We start from the raw sequence: 24,708 nt of genomic DNA, 5'->3' as shown, positions 1-24,708 counted from the left end.
ATGCTAAAAGGATAATAATGAAAACTTGTGACTCTTTCAATAGTCTCAACACAGCCTGGCCCTGATTGGCCAATGAGTAAAAACTCCTCACACCGGAATCCAATGAAACAATCACCTGTGGGTAAACAATCTCCAAACACATTCCACATGAGCAAAACAGAGGAGAAGCAAATGAGATAAGAATTGTTTTCCTTTTCTCTGAGGCCTCTCACCTTCCCAGGACAAAAATCCTGGGTAAAGGGATTTTTTCAGAGAATATGAATGCCACATTTCTGCCTATCAAAAATGCTACATTGTTTTAGTTATCTTAATGGCCTTTTGTTGGACTCCTTCATTATGTCCATGTTTGGCAGCTCAGCTCAGGATACAACATTGCACAGGTGTCTCAACTCGTGCTCAGTATAAAAGAAGGGTGACATCCCTGATTCTGCTGGCAGTGCTCTGCCTGATCAGGCCCAGGACACCACTGTCCTCTCTGTTGCAAGCACACATTGATGGTTCATGTTCAACTTGGTGCCCACCAGGACCTCCCTGTAGTGCACAGGGAATTTCCATCTGTGGTTTCCATGCTGTTTTCCACCATGCTTTGGTGCATGAGGTTGTTCCTTCCCAGGTACAGGAATTTTTCCTTCCTTTTGTAGAATAACTGATCTCATCTTTCATAAATTAGTCCTTTAAGTAACCTTAAAACAGAGAAGAAACTCAACAAGAGGCAGAAATACATGCCAAAGTATGGGAATAAAAGGAGCATCACTGAGGGCATCCCTGCTGGGGAACAGAGAGTGAGGAGCACAGAGGAAGAGGGGCAGTGTCCCTTTCCCTGCCCTGCCTGGCTCCTTTCCTTGCTGTCTTAAGGCTACAGCCAGGCCACACCCTCACAAGAAATGACATGAGGTTTTCTCCAGGACAGAAAACTTGAACGTTGTGAAAGTTGTTGAGCATCCTTCCACTACTTGCTGGGATTTGCAGGGGTAGAGCTGCCACCAGACATGCAGCCAGATGGAAAAATCCAGGGAGATCCATGAATACTGTCATGGCTATTTCTGCCTAGAACAGTCCCCCTTGGAGCTGACTCTGGAGGAGCTGGGACAGTACAACTTCCTTGGAAGAAAAGGTCTTGCTTTTCCAATAAAATATTTCACAAATGGTCATCAGTTTACCACATTACCAATTTTGAAGACATTTTTAATGTGAGAAAAATAGAAACAACTTTCAACTTTCCAGTACTTAGTCATCCAGTGTTGACAGATTAGATGAGTTTATATCATATTTTATTGTGCTGTGTATGTGTCAGAGCAATATTGCAGTAATCTGGGCTATAAACCCTTTGCTTTATCTTATTTAATGTCCTACATCTTTGGAAGTAGAACTGTCATTTTAGACCAGTCCAGAACATTTCCCATTAGTCTTAGTCCATCCTCTGGGAATGTTAAATGGAGACAAGGGAGAGAGAGGGAAAAGAGCACAGACCCAGTTATAAATATAGGACATTCTTTTTTCTTTAACTGCAAACTTTTACACAATAAATGATGTCTTAGTCTGGTGTGGTTTATATTGGGCACATATATTGTCAGTAAGAGGAACTCAGGAGTTTTCTGCAGGGAGTTCCTCTGCTTTTATTAAGATATATAGAAATTCACTTATAACTATGCTTAATTGCCTGCTGTTTTGACATAACCTTTGAGAAGAATGAGGGTTCCTCTGGCTTTCTAATAGCAGAGCATCCCCAGAGACCCTACTGCCACGTTTTCCTTCATGTGCAGAGGTGCACTGAAAATTGAGGATAAGAGCTTTCAGAACCAAGCTATGCTATAAAGAAGTTGAAAGCTGAAGACTAATGAGGCTTAGGGAGAAGACCCTGTGCCTTGGTCCACAGATCTGAAGGGCTAAAAATATCTAAATTTCATCATTAAGGGGGAAAATTTTGCCTGACCTTTCTAGTGACGTTATATCGTGGAGTGACTGCAGCAGGCAACAAGGGAAGACTGATTGATGCCACCTGCCAAGAGCTCTGTAGGGGCTTTGACACAGCATGACATGGTTATCTCCAAATGGAGAGACATGGATTTGATGTGGACAAGGAATTCTCTGGATGGAGGCAGCCAGAGAGTTGTGGTCAATGGCTCCTCTGTCCTGGTAGAGTCTGGTGAGGAGTGGTGTCCCTCAGGGTGTGCCTTGGGACTCTTCCACACCTTCACCAGTGACATGGAAAGGGAAATAATGTGTACCTTCAGCAGATTTGCAGGTGACACCAAGCTGAGCAGGGAAGTTGACACAACAGAAGGATGGGATGAGCATCCAGAGGCACCTGGACAAACCTGGGATGTGGGCCCACAAGAACCTCATGAAGTTCAGTAAGTCCAAGTGCAAAGTGCTGGAACTTAGTTGGAGCAATCCCAGACTCAAGTTCAGACTGGGAGGAGTATAGGGGCTTGAGTAAATATATGTATTGCAGTAAAAGATCTCTGTATTGTAAAGTGACCCTGCCCCTATTCTAGTTATTGTAAATGGGCTGCAGCTGTGATGGCCTTAATTGGGCAGCAGCTGTAGCCCGTGGAGGGAGCTGGGATAAAAGGGGGTGGGGCAGTCAGGGAGAGCCGTGGAGGAGCCCTGATGAAGAAGCAGGAACAACACTGCTGTGAAGAGCTGCCTGTGAGAAAACCACCCAGAAGATATGGGACTCCAGAAATACGATAACAGCAATATGGATACAACAGAGGAGACCCCCATTGAAAGCAGTCCTGCAGAGAGTTTTTGGGGTTCCTTTTGGGTGAAAAGCTAGACATGACCTGGCAATGTGTGCTGGCAGTCCAGAAAGCCAACCATATCCTGGGCTGCATCCAAAGCACCACAGGTGTGGATTCTGTCCCTCTCCTCTGCTCCAGACATTTCTCTGGACCTGCTCTTACAGCTCCTCAGCACAGACACAGACCTGTTAGAGCACATCCAGAGCAGCACCTCCCCTGTGAAGACAGGCTGAGAGAGTTGGGGTTATTCAGCCTGGAAAAGAGAAAGATCAAGGGAGACCTTATGGTAGCTTTCCAGTACCTAAAGGAAACTACTAAAAAAGATGGAGAGAAACTCTTTACATGAGTGGATAGAGACATGACAAGGGGAAATAATATTAGACTTAAAAAGGAGAGATTAGATTAGATGTTAGGAAAAAATTGTTTACTGTGAGGCTGATGAGACACTGGATCAGGTTGCTCAGAGCAGTGGGCATCCCTGGAAGTGTTTAAGACCAGCTTGGATAGGGTTCTGAGCAGCTTGGTGTGGTGTCCTTGCCCTTGGCAAAGAGGTTGGAAGTAGCTGATCTTTAAGTTTCCTTCCAACCCAAACGATTCTATGATTGTAGCTGAGCAGGCAGATGAAGGCTGGAGAGACAGAGGGATGCCTGAGAGACACAAAGCAGTTGTAATTTCATCAGTTTTCCTCCAATCCAATAAATGCACTGCCTCAGTGTCTTTCTGTAAATGTTGTACCACTTGGTCTCCTGCAGAGACTTTTCCCCAGAGCTCTCTGCCTGTGCATGCCCTTCATGTAAGGCCACACTGTGAAAATGTTGATTTTCTAGGACACCTGCTGCTTAGGTAGGAAAGCTCTTTGCCATGCCCAGGTGTTCTTCTGCACATGCCCCTCTCATGAGTGTCTTCATGGAGAGCCAGGCCAACTAAAACTCCCTTCAGATGTCTCCTTTTCCTCCTGATGATCCAGGTGTTGAAGGAAGTAGGCTGCTCCCACCCACAACTCACTGGGCAAGACAGAACAGGCTGAAAAATCTGAAGCTATAGATCAGACAAGGAGAACTGCAGTAGTTAACTGGATACCTCTGGTGATATATTAAGTGACCCAGAGAGACAGGTCTCCAGGGCCAATTGAAGTGCCTGCTGTCACAAGTGAAACATCTCAGTCTTAAGATGTCTCTTGCATCAAACTTGGATCTCTGGTTCCTCTGTGGAGAGGTCAGCTGTGTTTCAAGCCACCAGAGAAGCTGCAGCAGCAGACAGAGATCTGCACCAGGGGAGGCTGGGAACAGTGAACAAGGAAAGAAACAGAGAAGGGGATTGTGCAGAAGACAAAGTTGATAAAGAGAGATGGAAGATCAAAGTGAGAGGACAGCAAACCAGGACAGGCAAGAGACAAAGAGACAGATTGAGAGAAAATGGGATGAGACTGAAAGAAGATAGAAACTGGGGCAAGAGAGAGGGGTAGGGAAATTAATTGCAAAGAGTATGAAAAAGTGCTGCCTGAAAAAGGAGATGCAGAAAGGAGCAGAACACAATGAACCAGAGAAGAAAACAAACAATACTTCAGAACAGCAAATGTTTCTATGGAAATAAGATGCAATTGGAGAGGCGTATGGACCCTTACTTCTCCCCAAGTTGAATTAATAGAAGGATATGCCCTCCCCAGCAACAGTCCATCAGCAGCAAAAAGATATCTCTGACCAAACCATCATAAATGCTTCTCTTGTTCTCTTGTGCTACAGGAGAGGCACTGCCTCTCCTGGGAACAAAACAGTCAAAGCAGCCTCTTTGAGACTTGAGAACACGTTTCAGCCTCATATTTCTAAGCATTCAAGAAGGAAGGACAGAATGAAATTAAAGCCCCTTCTGTCCTCAGCGGGAACTAACAGACAGTTTTTCCTGTAGGGGCTTAGTTTCCTTCTAGCTGCTACACTCAGCTGGCATCATAGTGGCAGCAGGACGATTACAGTTGATTGAACCCATTGCCATTCTGTGTCAGAGATGGTTTAAGGTCTTGCAATCATTTTACTCAGCACAGTTAGGAGGTGAATTATTCCAGAGTGGGATTCCTTGATAGCTTCAGTAGTTTGAGTTTTAGTAAGAAATTCTTTTCGCTATGACAGATGCTATTTCTGCTCTTTGTTCTTGTGAGGAAACCATTTGCCATCTTCTTACCCCTCCCCTTTCTTTGTAGTTCTGGTTAGAAAGTTGAAGTAAAAACCTTCCTCTCTGGCTCTGGTTGCATTTCTCCAATCCATCCTTGCTCCTGTCAAAAGACACAGCATCCCAAAGCTTGTTTCTCTCTATCTAACAAATCTCACACATCAGTCAGGTGCGCCAACCTCCCATCTCCATTTCCTGTTGGCTTTATGCCCTTTTGCTCCTCTTCCCTTTGAACTTTGCTGCCAGGTACAGGAACCAAGTCACGACTGGAACACCTTGGAGCCCAAAGCTTGGCAGATCTGTCTTCCCTGTGGTGCCCAGCTCTGTGGCTTGAGGCAGAGCACATCACTGCAGCACAAGTCAAGAAATATCCTCCACTGTTGATTATCTGGTTAGAATACCCAGCACCAAGAAGTAAAGCAGTGATGGCTACTCACTTCTTAGTTGAGAGTCTCCCATACCAATTCTTTTTCAGGCTAATTATGTGGTGTTTTCCATTTTCTGAGTTCATTCCCTTCACCCCAACACTGCAGTAGCAGTTTGAGACACACATGAGCTCAGCACCACATCATTTCCCAGTAAAAGCAGTTCCTCAGCTCTATTATCCATTTTCATACTGCATCATTGTAGTCCAGAAATCCACCTTGCTGTCTGTCTCTCCACAGATATCACCCAACAGAGTAGATCCTATAGAAAAAATGTCAGTCTGGCATTTCAGTCTAGTTGAGGAATCAATTAAAATTTGGATGACAGCTGCAAGTAGCAAAGAGCACTGCTCAAAACTGCACCTGCAAACAAGGCTGAGCTAGAGCATGCCCTAGGAGTTGTGTGGTTCATCTCAACAAATTTAGGATGCATGAACATATTGCAGAGCAATAAAGCCTTTAGTCCCAAATGCTACTACCAAGAAAGATGGCAACATAGTAAGGCTACAAAGAAGGAGGGAATTTCAGGATGAAGAATGGAACTACAGTGAGCTACTGCTTTCTTGCACTTTCCCCCAAGTCAGTTAAAACCAAGCAGAAATGCTTACCTGCACAAACACCCTGGAAATTAGGTTTAGCTTTTCAGCCCACCTCTCTTATTTGCTGTATGTAGTTTCAGACACTGACAATTTCTCAGCCATGTTTGCCCTCTCCATTTGTATAATTATTCAGGCTACTAGGTGCATGTGGTGCAGATGTACCTAGTCTGGCAATTATTAAATACTTAAACATATCCTTTTCACTATTCCTTTTTTTTCTGCAAAGGGATTGACATATGGAACTTCTTGAAATTTAAATTTACAATCAGTTTAGATTCAGATGCTTTAAGATGAAAAATCTTAAGTACATTGAAAATTCTGTCTTTCCATCTCTCTACAACTGCAGTTATGAGGACTGTTTACTGATGGAAAGTCATCCACATGCATCCTGGAATGTGCAACAATAGAAATTAAATTACATACGTCTCAAAACAGATCATTCAGGAAGTGGCCATTATTTAATTTTAAACAGACAAACATCACTGCCCCACCAAAGGCAAGCCAACACAACCACATCAAAAATCAAGGTACAATACCAACAAAAAAAACCAAACAAATTACTAAAGTTTTGCAGCTCCTAAATAGAATTCTTTGTTTTGCTGCCAGTTCAGAGTAGCTGGGTGGCAATAACCAGTGCATCCAGCTTTCCGCAGCCTACAGGACTAGACCCATTTTCTATGTGAGGGCACTGAAGGATACATCAGATTTATAGTGCTTTGAAAGCACACACAGGAGACTTTTAATTACCAAGGCCCCAAAGGAGATATAATTGGTTTCAGAATTTATGTGCAATAAATCCTTCTGCTTGGTTATTTGTTAATAAGTTCTGTTGATAATACTTTGCAGTGCCTTTAGTGCCTCCCCTGTGTCTTGTGGTGATGGAAGTCCAAGTTTTGTGTGTTGGATAGTTGGGGAATAAGTAACCCCGCAAATCTAGGTATGAAAAGGGTAATATCTCATGCTGAGGCCAGAAAATAGTTGTTGGGAGAGTCAGGAAAAGTCCCGCATCTCTGCACATTTCTGCTGTGGCATGGTCTGTACACATGGTGAGGCAAAGGATCAGGTGTTTCTTATTTCGGGAAGGCACTTGAGTAGGCAGTGCTGGAAACATCCAGCTATAGGAGGAATGGCTTGTTTTTCTGATTTGCTAGTATTTCTACCGCCTAACAAAGTAGATCTGTAAAACAAGTCCCATTTTTGCACCTCTATATCTGTTCTACCATTTGGTCTGCATGAACTTCTCCAAGCAAGTCCATCTCACGAGCAACAGCTCTCCCTGAACTGTGGCAAGGTGAGTCCATCCCACAAGTCTCTTATCACCTTGGTGTCTCCCAGACACTGATACAGTGTCCAAGCACACTTGTCCCCTCCCAAAGACATTCTGAACCCCAGGAGAACAAACAGTGATGTTCACATGAGCAGGTGGGGTGAAGAGCACACAGGTCATTCTATGGCTGCTCTCTCTGTGAGGGTTAGACAGAGCCACAATCACAGAACAAAACCGTAGCAATCACAGGTAATTTCCAGGTGAAGAATGCTGTGCTTCATCACCATCATTACATCAGCAGGGAATCCCCTTGGGGATCAGACGTGAGCAGAACACAATTAGATGACAAGGAAATCCTTTACTCAAAAAAAGATTTACTTTAGGGTTGGTTTAAAAAAGAAGGTGCAATGAATTCTAAGGTTACATTCAAGAATGTTTTCCTGAAAGCTGATTCCACAGAGGTTTTGATTATTGTCAGTTACCAAATCACTTCTTATTTGTAACCTTTCATGTCTATAGCATGCCCTTGCCAAATTTAGACTGGAAGATCACTTATATTTTATAAGAAGATATGACAGGGCAGGCAAAAACTGGATTTTTATGGTGAGTTACAGCCTTTAAACATTGGAAAATAAATGGATGATAAAACCCTACCACTGCACATCTATCACTGCCACCCAGCCTAGGAAAAGGATCTCACTGCCTTGACATTGTTCCCTGCAGCTCTCTTTCTCCAAACAGCCCTTTGTGCAACAGGAACCATACTCACTGATAAAACAGCAGGAATTTGACTTTTCAGAATCTAATTTATGGCTGCCAGTAGTGCTCTTTAACTAGTGAGTCTTTTGTTTCACTTGTGTTAGAAAGGGAAAAATAATCATCAGCTTCCTGTGCTGCTTGGGACATCTGGGAAAATGGGAAGGGAAGGGAATCAGCAGAAATGTCATCTTTGCAGAAGGTATATTAGGGAAGTAGTCTCTCCAAATAAAACCTTTGAGACCTTCTTGGGGTATTATGAAGGACATGTCCTCTCTCATTGCCAGCTCTGTGGGGTCTCTTAGTCTCCTTTGCCCATTCATTTTTAGAGGTGACATATGGCAGCAGTCACAGACTCTCCTTCAGTATCAAATGCTGCTTTTCCTTTGGTCCTAGAAATACATATTTTGAATTTGTTTCCCATATATAACTGAAATGATTGAAATGTCATCTGTCACTGCAGTGTGAATAGGGCTGAAAGACAGCCTTGAATCACACCAGTGCCAATGAAGAGGAAAGGAGGAAGGGCAGAAGGCTCCCATTAAAAGTCTCTCATACTATTTTTTGTAGTGCAACTTTGCAATACATTTGGAGGTGAGTTGGAGATGAGACAGAAAGGTCCTGACAGGATTTATCTTCAGCCCAGAGACAGTCTCAGAGACCTATTTCTGAGCTGGTAATAAGAGAGCCTTGTTGTCATAGGTATGAACATTAGCAGTGGCAAAGGCTCACAAGGGCCTAAGCAGATCCAGTGATCACATTGTGCAGCAGCTGTTTGACTTCTTCAAACAAAACCTAAGCCACCTCCAATACTTGGTCAAAAGAGGGCACAGGAAGAAGATAAAATGCATCTCACTTAAGTAGAATGTAAAGAAAACAAACCCTGAAAGTTTAGTCAAACAGAAAGAAGAGGGGCTTTTTCTGGACAGTTGTCAAATCCTGATCCTCTTTCACATCCACAGCAGCAAAGGAATTGCCAGCTGCTCTGACCTGTGCCCTGAACCACATCAGTGGGCATCACTCACTGTGTGCCTTCAGCACCTGGACCAAGCTGATCTGCAGGAAGGTGAAGCTTAATCCTCTGTCTAATGAGCTGAAACAGCAGAGTGCTCCATTTCCTTCAGCCATAATCCAATTTCCACATACAGAATAATCCACTTTACCTTCAGACAATAATTTTATCCATCAAGGGTGAAAGAATGAAGCAGATCATCACTCTACTGAATGAAACAACCTGTTGGTCCCTGAAAAAGCTCATGTCCACATGTGGCTCTAGCTGTTGGCTGCTAACAGAGAATGACTCTCTGTCACTGTTGCTGTCCTTTAATGCATGTCTGTATTCCTGCTCCACTGTGATGTCACTGTCACATATTTACCAGACTCCCTTTTAATCTTATTGTCAAGAAAGAAACTTGATCACAACCCCCTAAAGAAGATTCTGGCTCCTCACTCAACAGAGATCAGGATGTTTTTTTATCTAGTTTTGCTCAAGACAACTGGCAGAATTTTGTTTACATATTGGCTAAGAAGCTCAGAACCCCCCCGGCTGTCTGAGGTTAAGGATGGAGTGAGTCAGTGCTCACAACTAACAAGATTATTTTATCCACCTACCATTCTCAAGGTGCAGACAATGAGAATATCAGATTACTGTGTGTCCTAGAGTTTATCTACTGCTGTGGTATAGAATTTGTACTGTGCATCAGAGACTACTCAGAATAAAACAGAGGCACTCCTGCCCTCCTTTTGCAGAACAGGATAAATCACTGGGGTGTGGGGAGTGATCCAGGACTTTCCCCTTCACAGAGTGACAATAGTTTTGCAACTTCAAAGAACTGTCTCCAAGAGGCTTTGCTGCAATTGCTACAGCAATTTAGACAAGGGCCTGCACCACGGTTTTCTTCTTGGAAACAAACATGGACACATTTGTGGGGTGTGCTTTAAGGTGTCCAGGGAGAACTACATCTAGGCTAGTTCAGGCATTGCTTCTAGTTATCTGGATGAATACCCTGGTTTTAAAATCCATACAATACTTTTCCTTTGTGTTGTGTATAACAACATGAGTGCAAGAAAGTTCACTAAACTTTGATTAAATGGGAGCACAAAACATTAAACTTGGTTTGGGGAGCTTTGGCATGAAAGTCTGTCACACAGTTGTTCAGATTCTTGCACCAAGTCTCATCTGTTGATCAGAAAGTCACTGTGTTATTTTAAAACAGTTAATCTATGTCCTTTGAAGGAAGGGAATGACTCATAAGCTTGATCTGGACTCTGATGCTACCTACTATGAAATTTTTTATTATTGAAACAACCCATAAGTTCTAGACAGGATGACTGGAGATAGACTGAATCATGAACAGATATACAGAGATATGAGCTGCACATATGTACACATACTGGTATTTTTTCTTCCATAATGCTCATTACTTCAGTATCAAAGCATGCATTTGCTTAGCAGCAATTCAAAGACCTGCAAGAGCTTTGAAGGAAGCAGGGAAGAGAAGATTTAAGAAACTCCATTGCTGGAGGACTTAGAGAGAGCTGGTAACAGTCACCTACTTCTCACAGGAAGGATCATGAGGAGCATCATCTTAATAATGAACCTATATAGTTTGCATTTTATATTAGTAAAATTACACTGGAGTTGGAGTAACTTAACCCTGTCCTGACCCAGTGTTGGTGGGTATGAGTAGTGTGGCACCAACTTAAATAACAAATGAGAAACTTCCTCCTCACTCCATGTGCCTTTTCCTTATCACTCAGGAACCTGGTCCACACAGAGTCAGCTGGTCCCAAAGCAGCAGTGGAGGAAACCCTGGCAAGAGTTTCAAGCTGAAGATTAGATTTAATTGAACGACATTTTGATTTGTAAAGATCACACAGATGGAGAAGCCTGATTTAAAGGAAAGCTAAAGGTCATGCACTACTTAGGCAGCAGTGGAATTTGTCCATCCTGCTAACTCTAAAAATAAACTTTTAAGAATGTAATAAAATTGGACTTAGGACTAGAGGCATTTTGCATGTTTTGAAATGCTTATGTATGAGCCATGTGGGACAGATGTGCCTAATGAAGGGAACAGGGAATTTGCATAGTGATTAAAAACATGGACACGAGCACTGTAAGTGTGTGAGATGGAAACCACATTGCTGTCCCATGTTCACCTGTAAACTAAGAAAATTATTTCACTGCCCCTGATTTGAGACCTCTCAGCACCAGATCAGCAGCAATGTTTGTAACCTTTGAGCAGTGGGTGCATATGATCCAATCACTGAGACTGGGAAGGGTTGTAGGACCTCATCCACTGATTTCAAAGGGCTTCGGAAAAACCCTTTTCAGCTTTTGTATGATTTTTTTCCCTAATTAAATTCCATGATAGGTAAGATTTGGGATAATGAAGAAACTCAGTCTTCCACCCCCAAAGGATGGTGTATGACTCCGCATCAGTTTCAATTAGTGTTACCAGGAAAGGCAAGCCCTTCTGAAAACCTGGCTTGGGAATACTGATTTCTCTGTAATGGGTAATGACCATGAAAGGGTGGGAATACAGCTGGAGAGCAGACTCAGAGCACACTGCTCAGCTCGTGACTGAGGTGGATGTGCTAAGTCTAGTGAGCCACAAGCCCTGGCAAGTCAAGGCAGAACCCTGAATGAGGAAGCAAAATGCGTGCTTGGTATGCTTTGAAGAAATGTGATTGTTGCTAATTTTAGCTATGGCTGAAAAGGTATATATTGAGCTTTTGGAATCAATAAAAGTGGCATCATGCATCCAAACCATGGAGTCCATGTCTCTATCAATCACCACCATGAAAGACCTCAGAGCTCACAAAATTAAACCAGCTCTTTTTCCAAACAGAAATATTACCAAGTTTCTGCAGCTTTTAAGCCATGCATGCATTGAGTGATAGTATGGATATCTCTATTTCTCATGCCTACTAATCGTGCTTGCCTCCTTTTGAGCCCCAAGATTATTACCAAAGGCACCAATGACACAAGATTTGGTGGGAGAGTTGCCTGAGCTACCAGTGCAGGGGGCACATAAGTGCCACCTACCTCTTTGTAGGTCCTGTAGGTGATGAAAAAGGAGGAGAGCTTAAAGCAATTCTCACTGTCATGATGGAATACAAAGCAGTCTTCACACTCAGTACAAGCCTTCCTTGAAGGTTATCAATCCAATGTGATATTTTGAGAAGACCAGCTGCTACAGACAAACCTTAGATATATTATATCATCAGAACAGACTTCCACCCTAAGGGAGGCATATTGTTACCAGTTGTTTGAGGAAAGAATAGCTTAATGCAAAAATAAATAGTCTTAAGGCCTTTTAATATACAAGCATGAAATGAGGCTTCATCCTACAATACTCCGAGTAAACACCAAACCATTTTCATTCCCTGTGCCCTCCAGTGAGAGCTGAGGGCCTCAATTTCCTTGAGGAGCTTAGTGTGCATACAGGGGAAGGTTGCCAGTGTGAGGATGGACATGTGCTCAAAACTGAATTTTGTTTCTCAGAAGCCCAAGGACTTTTCCTACTCAAGTAGGATTTACGCTGATCATGATTTGAATCCCAGAAAGCAAATGCCAGTGACATAAACTGGCAAGTGCTGTCTTTCAGTGGGACTTGCACACATCACTGTGGGAAGAAGGGTGATATTTTGAGTGGCATAAAACTGCCTACAGGCCTCAAATATACTTCTTTTTCATGGCATTATAATTTGTCTAGAACTATTCAATTCAAGGAGTCACTTCACCATGCATGAGAACAGAGTGGTATAAATCAGGCTGCTTCAGGAGCAAGTCTGATGTGAAACTATGCTTGAGATCTGGGCAACAGAAAAGATGGCTTCTTAAAGCAATTCCAAATACTTAGAAACTATCCAAAGAAAAAGAAATTACACTGGTGAGTGGGTTTGCTGCATAACCATCTTATTGCAGGTCTTTCTGTAGAGAGCCCAGGCATTCAGTGAAATGTAGATGTACCTGAAAACAACTGGGAAGAAACCTGCAGTAATCCAAGGCAGGGGATCAGCCCACTGGGTCTTCTCTATGTCCCTGTGAGTCTGAACACACAAAGCTCCCTTTCACTGCATCTGATCTTTGCTGTGAACCTCACAAGGACATCAGTCTGGTGGCAAGCAAGAGATTGGAAGGCTTCCAGATTCAGAAATCATGGTTTTCATCCTGCCAGAAGCCAAACATAGTAAAAGCAGGCCCAAAGAAATTACAGCCAATAGGAAATTCCAATCATTCTTTGACTATATCTATCAGTTCCTCGGGGTCATAACCCAAACCCTTGTGTGTATGTAACAACTCTAGCTGTCATCTTCCAAATAATGAGCAAAGACAGGATTTATGTGTTTTGCTAATTATGGGGACTTGCATTTCATGATAAGCATTTTATAGGCTCTTAGACTTCTAACTAGCAAATTCAGAACTGAATTTAAGTTAATTCAAGACTGAAGGTTCCTTATATGGTCAAATTGGTTTAGGGTCTGTATCTGTCTGATTTTAGTACAAATGACTCCCTTTGGATTTTGCTCTCAGTGAGACTTTTAGTGCCAGAATCACAACAGAGTCTAAGGAATTCAGAGGGTGAACTCCTCATTCTGTTCTGTTAAGAGTGTCCCTACAAAGACACAAAAAGGAATGTAGAATGGAAAATTAAGATGCATTCCTGTATTTGTCACTCATTAGTGCTGCTTTGGGGTGAGAATAGCACCTCACTTGTGCTATGCCAGAGCAAGGTGTGAAGCAATTACCAAAAGAAAAATCGTATTGTAAAATAGAGCCATTCCATCCCCTTGCTAACAGCTCCCCAAAAATCTCTTCCCTTGGTCTCATTGCTCAGGAGTATTTCCTGCATACAAGCACACCAACTGGCAACCTATTTACTTGGGACTAGCCACTCAATCCCCTTTTCCCTCTGTTTTCCCACCTTTGTTCCTCTCTACACCAGTCATATCCTTCCCTTTCCCTGTCTTTGGTTTCTACCCCAGCCTATCCCATACCAGCTCTTGTGGAATCCCCATCTGCTCTTCCTCCCCATGCTCTCATGTGTCCCATTCCCAGGCAGGATGCCTCTGCCAGCTGTGAGGTGAGCTGGGCAGCTGTTTCCCCTGGGAAGGGTGTTACCTCCTGCCCATGAAGCTGAGGCTCTCCTGGAACAGCCCCTGCCCAGTTTAGAGCCTTCTGTCTCTGACTGGGATATTGTGGTTCCATGGCTTGTCCTTCTGCCTGTGTGTGTGGAGATGAGCTTTCAATCACACAACGCAATAGGGTTCTTCCAAAATACATCACATCAGATCAAATAAGATCATGAGGACAACCCTCTGGCTCTGCATCTGTAGGTGCAGGTTTTCTGCATGGCTTTCAATAAAGCACTTTCTCAGTCTGTACCATGGGACATAACACACTGGGTGAAGTAGAGGAGGTTGATGATGTTAGGCACTTTTTTAATGGTTGTGAGAACCTGCCAAAGACTTTGTTGAGAAAAGGTTTAAAGAAGGGAACACAGATGGCTGTGCTTCGTCTGGGCTATGTTAGAAGCAAAAAGGGGAAAGAGAAACACGACTGTTCTGAGAGAAGGATACTTTGTGGGAACTTGGGACATCTGTAATTATTTAAAGAGCACTGGAAAATCTTGGCTGTATGGAAGTGATCTGCACTCTCTGCATCATGGAATAAGCCTCCTTGGGGACATGGGACAGGAGAAAACCAGAACTCTGGACCTGTGCTACCTTGGGCTATCACACATCCTTCATCCCATACTGCACAACTTCCAATGCCAGCATAGAGGGCTGTAGTCCATCCATCTCCCTCATTTGGGGCATTAAATGCAGGTATTGATGCTTATTTCTTCTTCTCCCTTGAGGCCAAGGTAAAGCACTACTACACTTGCTGAATTCATCACTTCGTGCAAACTACATTTATATGACAGCAAATCTATAAACTTCCCTGTGTCCATTTACTCTGTTGTTCAGCTGTCAAGAAAAGGCAGCCCATCAGGTCCTTGCCAAAGGGCACAGCTGCTGCATCTTTCTCCTGGCTCAGTAGGATCCTCTGCCCTACATGAAGCCAGACACTAGAGCAGAAACCTCCTTGAAAAAAGAAAAAAAAAAAAAAAAGAAAAAAAGAAACACCACCAAAAAAACCCAAAGCCCCAGATCTCTATTCTAATAAATTATTTGAGTTGTTTCCTCTCAGTAGTTAATCTTAACTTTTTGATAATCAGTCTGGTTCCCCTTCATATTTCCTGTTTTCCATAAGCCATAAAGATGCATAAACCAGGAAAATAAAAGGAATGGAAGAGGAAGATAAGAAGTCCCAAGAACAGGTACCAATGTGAGGGAGGGAAAATCTTGGTGTATCTGTGCCTTGTTACCAGTCATGAGATGATGAACAAACATCACTGTGAAAACAGGCTTTGAGTCTAATGTAGTCTTTATAGGGCAGTGGAAATAAAAGTTGCCTCAGAAGAGAAATCTCAGATTTCCTGATAAGTTTAGATTGAAAAGAGGTCTGGTAGATCTCATATTACTGAAGACGCTTCTGTTCCTAGGGGATTCACAATACTCTGGAAGATTTTCTAATTTCTGTAGTTGTTGGTCACTTTGGTCTTTCCATACCATAACAGAAGAAGAATATGGTTTAGAGTTTTAAATTGAGTACAACCTGAAGAAAATAAGGATTATGCTGTTTGTATAACTGAGTTTTGTTAGAAAATGCTGATTTGAAATATCCATGGGAATGTATTCATTGCAACAATATTCCATTAAACTCTAAACTTGCATGGTACCTTTGAATTTGGAAGCCATAGGGGGTTCCAAGGCTCTCCCCTCTGCTATTAGGTATTAGGGTCTTTAACCAAGTATCAGTTCCCAAGTAGTCCCAAATCCTTAAAAACTTCATCCTGGATTTTGGTACCACTCCCAGTTCTGTTATAAAAGTTTGGAAATCATGGGCACCCCAGGCTGATTTTCAGACCTTCTGTGTTATCTGAGGTGGATGGAGGAATCTGGAAAGAAAGAGACAATATTCCAATGGGAAAGATCAGCAGCAAAATCCAATCAGGCTGAAGTTGATTAACTTGAGTATTACCCTAATATTTACATTTTTATGAGGCATAACATTGCTGGACCCTGCATTGCTAAATCCATCCCATGCACAGATTGGAGTTATTCGAAACAGTTACTTTTAATTAGAATTCAGTAAGCATATCTTCACAATTTTTCTAGTACCACTTTAAGGAAGATGCTGGCAGAACAGAAGATGTTTGGCTGTGTATTGAAAACCAACAGATGTGACCCAGCAGGCTGATGATCCCTTTTCCCACTCCTTGTTATCTTGCCCGTGTCTCACAGCTCAGCAAAGAAATCCCACATGGATGGAATGAGGCAGAATTTTACTGGTGGCCAAATCTCTTCTTATGCAGTGAAGAAGACTCACAGACAGCTTTTTAAAGTCATTTTTTTTCAGTGAAAGTTTAATATCTAAACATCCTGAAAATTAGTCCTAAGCTAGTGTGAAAAATGAGCCTTAGTCAACCCAAGTGTTAACTTTGGCTCGCTGCAGCATACAAGGGAAGAGTTGTAGGCTCCAGTTTTAAACAAAACGATACAGGAGTCCCCAAACTTTGGCGTGGCTCACAGTGTCCTCTTTACTCCTGGCATTCCCATTCTGCCTACTTCCATGAATAATTTTCTCCACCTACCTCACAGCAGCAGCATTGTCAGGTGTTGGGAGGAAGCACATTTGCACAAAGGCTGCACAGCACTGAAGGATGACAGCCCTTGTCATCTGAGACCAGGCAGGAGTGTGGAGGCTCAGTGGGTTGGGACAGTCAGACCCTTCCTTAAAGCCCTTATAATTAATGAAAAAAATTTAGAAATGTGCAAGCATGGGTTTTTTTGTTATTGTTGTTGTTGTTTCTGGTTTTGTTTGGTTGTTTTTTAGAAGTTTTGGTTCTTTGTACTTCATCTTGAATTTGCCATTATGGTGACCCATGAGCAGTGCAGAACCCCCATGCTAGAACATTCCATTCTTGCCTTCTTCCATCCCCTCCTTGCAACTGTTCATCACAAAAAGCTCATTTCCACACCCACAGGAGGCACAAGGGATGTGGGGGAGTCCCAGTGCCCCAGGCAGAGGCACAAACACAGGCCAGGGCTGTCCAAAAGGAGCTTTGGCTCCCTAGATTGGCACTCCTGCTGTGGGCAGCACCTCTCTGGGTCTCTTCTTGATTGAGGAGGGTCTCATGCATGGGAACAACATCTTTGGATTGTGCAAGGCTTGTTAAGGGGTGCTGAGGGGGGTAACCAAGGCAGGGAAAAGAAAGCATTGCAAGGATTAGGGAGGAACAATCATTGGAAAATAGATTGATATGGGATAAAGTGGTTGGTCAAGTGTAAACAGGCTGCTGGACACTATGCTTGCCTGGCCATGCTCTGTGTCTCATGAATGCTATCTGTCCTCTCTTCTCCATTTCAAACCTCATTGAAACTCCTTTTTCTGAGTGTGAGACTCTCTGCTTGTATATGGGGACAGCTCCAAGTGGAACAGGTCCAGGAGCCATGGGATCCCCATGTCGGTGGTGCAGGGGTCGGAGTCTGCTCACCAGGGAAACTGGAGCTGGACCAGCCAGGGAGCAGTGGCATGGCCTGGGAGCAAGGGGGTCAGCAAGCCTCTGAGGTCGAGACCAAAGGAGGCTGGAGAGACCAGAGGAGTCGCAGAAAGCTTTCTGTATGAGCCACTTGTCATAGCAATGGAACTGGGGCTGTGATCCCAGGGACTGGTGTCTTCAAATGCCAGCACTGGTGCTTACTGTGATGTCACAGACATCTTTTATGAAAAATCCTTTTTTTAGGATTTTTCCTCCTGAGAAGCTGAGAGGCCTCAGGAACAAAATGTAAACAATGATTATCTGCTGCTGTGGAATGCAACAGGTGGATCTGTGATTGGTCCATGTTGGTTGTTTCTAATTAATGGCCAATCACAATCAGCTGGCTCGAACACAGAGTCTGAGCCACAAGCCTCTGTTATCATTCTTTCTTTTTCTATTTTTAGCTAGCCTTCTGATGAAGTCCTTTCTTCTATTCTTTTACAATAGTTTTAATATAATATATATCATAAAATAATAAATCAAGCCTTCTGAAACATGGAGTTAGATCCTTGTCTCTTCCCTCATCCTAAGACCTCTGTGAACATGATCACACTGTGTCATGTGTGCTGTGTCTGTAACCTGGCTGTCCAGGATTTATGTACATGTGTAAATATGTGGTGTGTAGGTGAGCCCTGTGTGTGTGTGTGTGCCTGCAGGGAGTGCATGTCCAGGGATGCTGCTGGGACCTGGGGCACGGAGCTGTGCAGTGAGACATAAACTTTTAAAGAATTTAGAGATTTTAGAGGAGCTAAGATTTTAGTTAGAGATAAGCTTTATTGGAGTTAATTAAAATAAATGGGTAGGCCTTGATGAAGTTAAGAGTTAGTAGTTAACTAATAATTGATTGCTTGTCAACACAGTGTTTGGTTAGCTGGGTTTATAATGAAGAATATAGAAACTGATAAACAGCTTTTAGGAACACAAGACAATTGTAGGCTTCCTCTGTTCTGAAACCAATTGAAGACAGAGAGTAGGAGTCCTACCAAGGGTTCATTTGTCATATTTGCAATGAAAAGGTCAGAACAAGGAAGACTTCATTTACTTCCTCATTTTTGGACCCCTCTCCATGAAAAGGACCACCAACCCATTTCAAGGAACAAACTGTTCATGCTTAATAGCTTTTGAACTAATTACCTTATGAAGCTGGGAATGGGATGTACCAAAGTTATGAATACGTATTTGTATTTTGGGTATTCAATACTTGTATAGATAAAAGGGTTCTGTAATCACCTGTAAATTGTGGTGTGTATTTGGGAGCTATCCCACAATAAACACACACTTTCTAACTTTAAAATGGTAAAGAGTCTTTGTCCATCACAGCTGGATATGGGTGCTAGATCAATATCCATAATTTTTTAATAAATCACCAAACTCTCCTCCCCCTGACTGCTGGAGCCAGCCTCCCCCAGCAGCTGCCACTACCACTGCCTTGACACCTCCAGGCACAGATGGGAAATGATTTCCAACTCTGTCAGCCCAACATTGCAACCTTGGCAGAAAAGGCCACGGAAACAGGAAAAGGAGGGCACAGCTATAAGCCCCAGGATGCTGTAGCAGCTGTATCCATCCTGACGCTGTCTGATCTGTGGATTCCATAGTCCCTCTTCCCTTTCTCTCTCCTCCATTTGCATCCCAACAATCTCCTCTCTTCTGAAGGGAGAATGTGTAATTACTCCTCAAATCTAGCCAACGTTTTGCTGCCTCCCTCCTTCCTGCCTTCTCAAACCTAGCCTGTGATCAAATCCACCCACCAAAGTCAAATGTCTTTCCAGGGATGAGCTTTCACACAATCTTGGGAGCAGTTTTCTAGTTTTTGTGGTTGGTGAGAATAAAAAATTAATGTGGTTTTTTTCCGTGTAGAAGCATCAGTCACGCATTGTGTGTACACTAAATTCACAGGGTCATAGAAATTAGAGACTGGAGAGCCCAGGGGAGAGAACTGCTCCAGCTAAGGAACTGTGCAAAATTGTACTCTGCATTGCATTAAGGCGAGGAAGGTCTTTGAGCATTCCTGAACTGTCATGTCGTCCTTGTTTTCTTGTCACCTTCTTCCTGAAACACAGGTGTGGGCATTGTCTTTCCCAGAGAAAGTAGCTTATTAATTTTAATGAGCAAGGAAGATGTGTGCTGTTGAGGAACAAGCTCAAATTAAAATATTATTATTATGCAATCAAATATGGGCCTTTCACAGTGACATTTAAAGAGCCATGTCCTTATTTTTAGTGAAAACCTGCACTAAACTGGCCTATGATCCATCAACATCCCTGTCTGAGGATCTGACCCAGGTTAGATTTATTTGATTCTATTCTCAGGCTATTATATACTCTCCCATTATGGATCGAGCCTTAATGCCAATCAAATGGCATTGGAAAACCTCCAAATGGTTTCAGCTGAGTGGGAATGGCCCTGTTCAGACCATGTGCTTAAGGTCAGTGTCTGCTCTCAGGTATAAATCCAGCAGAATGTCACTGAAATCAATTGAGATATAGCTGATTTATAGAGATGGCATTGGCAGTAGCAATTGACTGCCTCCAAGAACCTGTCTGTGGCCTCAGCTCAGCCCTGAGCTCTCAGGATGCTCACACAGGTGCTGAAGTCAATGCACTAGAGGACCTGCTGTCTAGTTATCTTCTGACTCTCCTTTGACCTCTTTTGGTTTAATTTTCTGAAAAAACAGACATTGGGTGCACTGATTCTGGGGTGGAACATCAAGATGTGATTGAAAAATTTTTGCTGTAAATTCATTTTCATATGTTTACCTATCCCTGTGCAAGCAGGAGCAACAGGAAGAAAGTTTCCTTCTGCTGCCACATCAGCTGAGGGGCAGCCAAAACATCCCCAGATTTCTATGTGAAAACCAGGACTTGCCCTGTGCTGTGCTGCTCCCACCATCCCACATCCTCCTCCAGCCCCTGCAGAGATCCTGGAGATGCCCTCAGAAATTCCCTCTCTTGCATGATGCCTCCTCCAGACTTCCCAGCGTGGGGTGTGACTTTGCTGCTCACCTTGTTCACGTCCTGAACTCACCCCCACTTTGTGGATTTAACAGTTCAGCAAAAGGGCAGCCCCATGAAAAGATTTAGAGGGTTCCTAAGATACAGGTGCAACAAATCTTTTACTCCCACTCCAAGCAGCAGAGGTCTGGACATAAGAAGAAATGCACAAGGAGGAAGAAAAAACCATTTTCATTAGCAGTGACTTGCTGACAATGGGTTTCTCTGTCAAAACCTGTGACCTGAATTATCACTGCCTGTGCTGCTGGAGGGTTTATTGGAAAATGGATAGCTTTGCAGCAAAAAGAAATCAGGCTGGTGCACATGACACTTTTCTAAATAAAAGGAAAAAAACCCACTTCCTTATATTGCATATAACCAAAGAGGACATGATCAGAATACTCTTGATGATGAATCAGGCTGCAGAGTTCATCTGGTCCATGTGAATCACAGATCAGGGATGTTCCAAACTACCTTTGTGCCCTTTGCAGCTAAAGCCCCCCAAAATGCAGTCTCCAACCTGTATTTATTTAGATGCTGATGAGTTTCCAGTAACCTGAAAAAAACAACCTTCAAAGGAATGTCATGGCTGAGGGCTGTCCTCACACCATCTCCCGTTTTGTATGAACATCATTCCAGCAGAGTTCTGCAGCTAGCAGAGGTTTAAGGCTTCTGGCAGTCTGGACCCCTCACTCAGATGATGTTCCCCAGTCACTGCCCAAATATCAGGGGTGGAGGAACCTCCTGGGCAGCTGTGGGCATGACAGGTGTATCCTGCCCCACTTGTGGATGAATGCACTGTCAGGAGGACAATGAACAGGCTCAGATATACAATCTTTTTGGTGGTCTGAAGGACAGACTTGTGTAAGCTCCTGGACAAACTCAAACACAAAAACAAGACAACCAAGAGTGGCCAGCAAGGCAAAGTGCAAGGTCCTGCACATGAGTCAAGGCAATCCCAAGCACAAACACAGGCTGGGAGAAGCGTGGATTGAGAGCAGCCCTGAGGAGAAGGCCTTGGGTGTGTTGGTTGTTGGAAAGCTTGGTGACCTGGCAGTGTGCTCTGGCAGCCCAGGAAACCAAGTCTGTGCCCTGGTCTGCACTCAAGCAGTGTGGGCAGCAGGCCATGGGAGATTTTCTCCTGCTCTGCTCTGGTGAGATCTCACCTGCAGTGCAGCATCCAGCTCTGGGTCCCCAGCAGAAGAAGGGTGTGGACTTCCTAGAATGAGTCCTGAGGGTGAAGAGCAGGGACTGAAGCACGTCTGCTATGGATAGAGGCTGATATAGTTGGGGCTGTTCAGCCTGGATATGAGAAGGCTCTCAAGGGACATTAAAACACCTACCAGTAATTAAAGGAGGTCTACAAGAGAGCTGGAGAGGGACTTTTTCCATGGGTAGATGGAGATAGGACAAGTAGCAATGTCTTTAAACTAAAGGAGAATAGGTTAAATTAGATATTATGAAGAAATTCTTCCCCATGAGGGTGGTAAGGCACTGAAACAAGTTGCCCAGAGAAGTTGTGGATGCCCCATCTCTGGAACCTCTGCCATCTTCAGAATATTTATTATTTATGGCAATACTTCTGCTCATCTTCATTCTTTTCAAAGTTGTGGTGGGTTGACTTTGGCTGAACACCAGGTGCCCACTCTATCACTCCCCCTTCTCAGCAGAGGGAAAATAAGATGGAAAATAACTTAGAGGTTGAGATAAGGCAATTTACTAAAGCAAAAGCCAAAGTTTACATGCACTGAAGCAAAGAGAAAAATAATTGTATTCTCTACTTCCCACCTGCAAGTGATGTTCAGGCACTTTCCAGGAAGCCAGACTTCTGCATGGGTGGCAGTTTTTCCAGACAGCAAATACTGTAAATAACAAAAGCACCCTGTTTGTCCTCCTTTTCTTAGCTTTTACATCTGAGCTGATTTTGTATGGTATGGAATATTCCTGTGGTTAATTTGGGTCAACTGGCCTGCTTGTGTCCCTTCCTGGGACACTCCTAGCCCCTTGGTGGGGGATTCTGGGGAGACAGTGCTGATGCTGTGCCAGCTCTGCTCTGCAGGAATCAAACTCTGCTGTGCTACCAACACCTTTGCAGCTATCAATGCCCAACAGAGCACCGTGAGGGCTGCCAGGGGAAAATGAACTCAATCTCAGACAGACCCAATAAAAATGCTTTTCTTCCTTCTGACTCCAGAGTTCCTGGATTAGTCAGATTCTCCTTTTTTTATAACACTTCTGCAAATATGTGACTAAAGGGGAAGTCAACACCCTGCAGATACAGATGATACAGATACAGATACAGGCAGTCAGAGTAGCCAACAAGCAGAGTGCTTGGCTGCTCCCCTCCCAGCCAGGCTGTCTTTAAGTCAGCTTGGATGGACCAGAACTTTGTACCTGTGTTTGCCCCTGGTGAGTATTTTTTGTTTCAATTTTTAAAGAATAATGGGTGGGGGTTTTTTGGCAACAAAATGAGGATCCTAGCCATAAGTTCTTGCTTTCCTCATAAAGAACAATTCATTCCATCTTTATCAGTATGTAAAAGCTCCTAAACAAACATCACCAGTCAGAAGGGGAATACTCAAACCTGCTATTTTTTTCTATAGCAACCTCAGCGTTTGAAAATGTGTACATTACTGCAGAAGCTTTTTCATACTTCTGGTTGGTCCTACATGGTTCAGTGTTGTTCTATGTAGATATACCCAAGTCATGTCTGAAAACACCACATCAAATACAGAAAGCAAGTTGATCATATTGATGGAATCTTCCAACCAGGCCATCAGCCCTCCTGAAAATCAGGATAAAGAAGCCAGGGAAGCCTGGCTGCCTCATTCAGGACTGTTGCAGTTTCTTTGTGTGCTCCTGCACTGCTCTGCATAAATACCCCTTGACTTTAAAGCTTCATTTATTTGCTGAAATTAATGCAACAGCATGCAGTTACTATGGTGATGTGGGCTCCCTGACTATCTCAGGCTAAATCTATACCCATGTGTGAGCTGGTTGTTGCAGTGCCTGAAGTTTGCTGGCTCTGGAGCACAACCAGACTGGAAGCCAACATGTAGGAAAGGCTTGGGTGATCAGGGAATGTGGATGACACAGGGACATTGGCTCTGCAGTAGCTGTGGACTTTGGGTGTCTCCATGTCCCTGCATGCTCCATGCATGGAGGGGACAATGAATTCCTTTGCTTGGGCATGCAGCTGACCTTTAATTTTTATGAAGAAAACAAAGACACAATTTGTATTTCCCAGCCTTGTTGCTCACGTACTCTGCATGATGTTTTCCTTTTACCAGGCTCCTGCCTTTAGAGACAGAAGATAGGGATAGTTCTGCCTTATTCTCTTGACTGCAAAAGGCAAGACTTCAAATGTAGGTGGAAATCATCCACTGACAAGGTCCTCAAAGTCTCTGAAACACCTTGAATGCTGTGACATCCTCTGTTTCCAGGGCTTCAGGGCATTTCACAGATGCACAGATCTTTCACTGGTCTTCTGCATAAAGGGCTTCATTTGTAATTATTAGAAGCAAGCAGGGAGCTTCCAAGAGCTTTAACATTTTCTCTGTGGCTGGGAAAAGGGTGCACTTAATCAAAGCTGTGGTTTGCTGGGAATTACCCACTCAGCTGTGGATGGTGACTGGCTTTACCCTGCAGCTTGTTCGTGTTCCCTGGAGCCTTGGATACCTCTGTGCTGCCATGAGGATTTTATCTTGTTCAACCTTTTCTTCAGGAATAAATCTGTGTCCAGTGGTGTCTCAGTCAGCAGGTTTGGCTGCCTGGTGCAGCTCCCCATGGCACACAGAGTTGTGCTGTAGCATATTCTGGAAAAGAGCAAAGATGCTCAGATGTGCTATAACAAAGGTGGTTTCCCTGCTAGGGTGGCACAGAAACGTTTGCTCTTTTGAGAGATTAAAGAACATCTGCAGAGTTTTCTGCTGACAGGAATGTGTCACTTCACAGCTGGCTGTTTGCAGAAGCACCCTGTCATTACCCAAGCCCTCTGCCTGCAGCTGTGAGGTGCCCAGGGAAGGAAAGAGAAGTGGGCTCATTGCACAGACTTCCTGGCAGATGACTTACCTGCTGCTTGCAGCACTAATCAGTGTCAGAACAA

General features: G+C 43.5%; 1 long non-coding RNA gene across 1 annotated transcript in view; it reads right to left on the bottom strand.

The window, feature by feature from the left end:
* Nucleotides 1–24,708, bottom strand: part of LOC141731461 (uncharacterized) — a 32,675-nt gene continuing 7,967 nt past the window's right edge. Inside the window, exon 3 of the long non-coding RNA XR_012583553.1 lies at nt 1–24,418. This is a non-coding gene — a long non-coding RNA (uncharacterized LOC141731461). The remainder of the gene's footprint in view (nt 24,419–24,708) is intronic.

Source organism: Zonotrichia albicollis, chromosome 1, assembly GCF_047830755.1.
Source record: "Zonotrichia albicollis isolate bZonAlb1 chromosome 1, bZonAlb1.hap1, whole genome shotgun sequence".
Lineage (NCBI taxonomy): Eukaryota > Metazoa > Chordata > Aves > Passeriformes > Passerellidae > Zonotrichia > Zonotrichia albicollis.
Note: the sequence above shows the minus strand (reverse complement) of the source record. Positions and strands in the feature narration are given on the sequence as shown.